The sequence below is a fragment of the Hakea prostrata genome, chromosome 8, assembly GCF_041222555.1.
Source record: "Hakea prostrata isolate BN-2017 chromosome 8, UWA_Hpros_2, whole genome shotgun sequence".
NCBI classification, from domain to species: domain Eukaryota; kingdom Viridiplantae; phylum Streptophyta; class Magnoliopsida; order Proteales; family Proteaceae; genus Hakea; species Hakea prostrata.
This window is the reverse complement of record NC_142607.1, coordinates 19,218,170-19,222,196: the sequence shown is the minus strand read 5'-3', so window position 1 is coordinate 19,222,196 and position 4,027 is coordinate 19,218,170. Positions and strand designations below refer to the sequence as shown.

The following is a 4,027-nucleotide window of genomic DNA, read 5'->3' as shown; positions in this document are numbered from 1 at the left end:
CCCCCTCGGCCCCTACATAGGTCTGCCCCTGCCTATATGCGCATTTCTTTGCCAAATCAGGGTGCTTGAAACCTTCTTGAGCCTCTTTATCCCAATCCTGCAATTGATCGATGATAGGTTTTTCTTCCATTTAGTCTAGATTCGATTCACATTTACAAACCTGGTTTTTATTTAATTATTATTCTAAACCAAAATCCTACCCCAAGAACTCATACTAAACATAGCCTAGAGTTTCACAATAGTTGAGAAAGACTCGTAAGAAATTAAAGAAAAATTGTTACCTGCGCATAAATTTGAGCATTTCGTTCATGGATGAGTGATGGATTGCATTTCATTCAGTTTCGCTTGTTTTTACAAGTAAAAGGAATGATTGTATAGTTGACTATTGGAGAAGGGTCAACGTACATGGAATTTCGACTACACATATTTTATGATATGCAATACAAGGTAATGAGATTCACACAGCAGAAGGTACGAAATTTTGCCGAAAAGGGGTGTTGGTGGCTGGCAAAACCACCGTAACTCCAAAATTTTGCCGACATCTAAATGGAGTTTGCTGGAGTTGCTTTTGCAGGTGTGAATTTGAGAAGCAAAAAGACAAGAGAGACAAAGAGGTAGAGATCGAGAGGGAAAGAGAGAAGATTATGTAAACATTGGGAGAAAGATAAAAGGGTGTAGAGCTTGGAAGGAAAAATCGTCGAAAGTTTCATGTTCTTTCCCATTTCTCAACTTGTTATCCTCTCTATGAAGAAAGGCAAACCTTACCTTAAATGTAAATTTGTAATCTGCAATTCTACAAAATTCAAAACGGTTCAATCATTTCTTCTCTATCTGTTTTATCTTCACTTTGATGATCCAACAATCTGAAGATCCAGACTGCCAGATCTTGAGATTCCCAGTGATTCATCCCTGCAAAAGTGTCTCCCCAAAAACCCTCCTTCGTGATTTCTTCCATCTCCAACCACATACGTGATTTTGTCACCCAAAGACAGAATGCAAGAGAAGCAATTCGCAAATTTGGACTTTAAAACATTTGATATTTTTAGAAAATCTCACGATATTTGAAGTTATCGGCGATTTATTGCCAATTTTGGGTAAATCTCGTATCCTTGTTCCATTTTGTATTACTAAGCTCCAAAACCGCGAAATATCTCCGTTTCCCCTTCCTAGGACATGCCACACTGAGAATTACTGCTTTTGCATACATGGAATTTGGACTAAACATCTCAAGCATAAAAACTGATATGCGACACCAAAATAATGAGATTAACACAGCAAACATGCTGTGCTAAGAGTTATTGCTTTCGCAAACATGGATGGATATCTGATTTTTCACATGTATCTGATACGATACTTTGTTTCTGGACATGCCATCCCGAGAGTTGTTGCTTTTGCATTCATGGGAAGATCCACCAAATGCACAGTCTGAGTTCTCATACGTGGCTGACTCCATGTTTGAGTGATTCCTTATCCATTCGAAAGACTATTATATCCTCAATAAGACCTAGTTGAGGATGCTTATAAATACTTGTGGCTGGAGAATGCTTCCAACACAACACTAGCAACGTTTAAGGTTTCTAGAAAATAGTTGTAGCTTACAAAGATGAAAATCTCTCCAAAAATTTCTCTCCATTTGAGCTTTTGTATCCTCTTCATTTTTCTTTTTATGTTGCCTCGGATAGTTCTGTCCAGACCTTTTAACCAGCAACCTTTCAAGTCCTTCCAGCTATTGGAAGGATGTCGCAAGGGCCAAAAGGTTGAAGGGCTGCATGAGCTCAAATGGTATCTCAAGAGGTTTGGTTACTTGAGTTATCCTGATAAATCAAACAACAGCCTCAGCCATGCAGACGACGATGAATTCGATGATCTTTTGGAAGCTGCAGTGAAGACCTACCAGCTGAATTACAATCTGAAGGTCACAGGGAGCTTAGACTCAGCAACAGTGAAGCTATTGATGTTGCCAAGGTGTGGTTTCCCAGATATAATCAACGGAACAAATTCAATGATGCGATCCAATAACAGCGACATACGTTCCTATTTCACCTTGTTTCCAAACACGCCTAAATGGCCAGCTTCCAGGCGCAACCTCACATACCGATTTCGTTCCAGTGCCCAAGTAATTGCAGTTGAGGATATGCAGTTTGCCTTCTCAAGGGCATTCCAAACATGGGCGCGAGTAACCAATTTTAAATTCACACAAGTAGCAGAAGGTGCCACTGCTGACCTGGAAATTGGATTCCATCGCGGAGACCATGGAGATGGCAGTCCATTCGATGGACCATATCGTGTAGTGGCGCATGCCTATCCACCAACTGATGGAAGGACCCATTTTGATGCTGATGAGACTTGGAGCATTCATCCAGGCAAATATGTGGAAGACTTGGAATCAGTTGCTGTGCATGAACTTGGACACCTTCTAGGGCTTGGTCACAGCACACATAAAGAAGCCGTCATGTATCCTACCCGAGCCTATGGTACTATAGGTAGAGTTCTCAGCAAAGACGACTTGAATGGAATTCACACCTTGTATCCTATGTGAGAAACGAATATGAAATAAGGCCAACTATATGTACCGTTAAAAATAAGGGCTGAGAGTGATAAATAAGGGCAAGATTGCATCTCTCTCTCTTTCCTCTTATGTTAGGGGACGTGTTGTATTATAGAGATCTCCTAATACTGTTATCTTACATTAGCTGTTTTTTTTTTTTGGTAATGACATTAGCCGTTTTTCAATATTTCCCTCATTGCGTCTTATTGCAATTCAAAAGTTTGTATCCTCCACTCACTTGGGGAGAAATTTTTTTAGCGCAGATTGGACCCTTCACCTGTGTTAAAGCTAAAAGCAAAATTCTCGCCAACGCAGAGCTGTTCTAGTGGTGAAACTAACACCTCTTAGTAAAGAGGTCGTGGGTTTGACTTTTGTTAAGGCAATATTAATATTCCCATCCCCGGCTTGATAAAACCCCTTTATAAAAATAAAAAAATAATAAAAACAAAATTCTCTATTTTAGAAAATCCAAAAAAAAAACAAAAATCAGATTCCAAAATATTAAAAAAAAGGAGAATTTTGTTTTTAATTAGAAATGTATCAAACATTCAATTGTTTGGATTGGAATTTTTACTCTAGACATGGGTGGAGGATCCAAACTTCTTCTTTTTTGGGAAAGGTAGCTTGTTACTGTAGGGTGGGAACTAAATTATTAATATACGCTGCCGAGCGGGTGCGAACCCAAGACCTCCCCGTGGGAGGATCCAAACTTTGAATTGCTTGAAAGGTGGTGATCTAGATTCGATTTTTTTTACTACATTCCATGGATTCTAAATGTCCCTATTCCAAAATTGTACACATGTATTAGTTGATATTGATCTCTCGTATGTCTTTTTTTTTTCTTCGGGGGGGGGGGGGTATGTCATACTATTATATAAGTGAATGTATGACAATCTTTCCCTTGACTATGTATCCTTCTTTCCTTATTTTATTTTATTTTTTTTACTTTTCATTTCTCTACTAATTATTTTTGGGACATTCTTGACATTTTAGTTAATTTTTTAACCAAATTCTTGCAAATTTAGTTACCTTAAAAGAAATCATTTCCTAAACTTTATACCACTCATTTTTTTATGGACAAGAGCTTTCTATATATGGGGAGGGGAATATTACTATTATAGGTGCCCCCGAATGGGCGCGAATGTAGACTCCCCGTGGGAGGTTGGACTTTTAACCACTCTACTAACCCAGCATTGGCAATTTCCTATTCTTTTTCATTGTTAAAAAGACTAATCATTTTCGTTGTCTACAAGAAAATAACCAGTATTGAAATTTAGTTGTCTGTTTAAAATAATCTTCTAAAAAATTTAGTTGTCTATTTAAAATAATCTTCTAAATTATATCTAAGACTCCAAGTTACCCCTCTTTTTTTTTTAAAAAAAAATCTTCTAAGACTCTGTTTGGCATAGTTTAAATCTATATTTATGACCTATTTATGAATAATCAATTATGATAATAAATTGTGTTACACAATTTTCG

General features: G+C 37.6%; 1 pseudogene; it reads left to right on the top strand.

The window, feature by feature from the left end:
* Positions 1 to 1,645: 1,645 nt before the first annotated feature.
* LOC149007382 (metalloendoproteinase 2-MMP pseudogene) lies at positions 1,646 to 2,539 on the top strand (annotated as a pseudogene).
* The last annotated feature ends 1,488 nt before the right edge of the window (positions 2,540 to 4,027 follow it).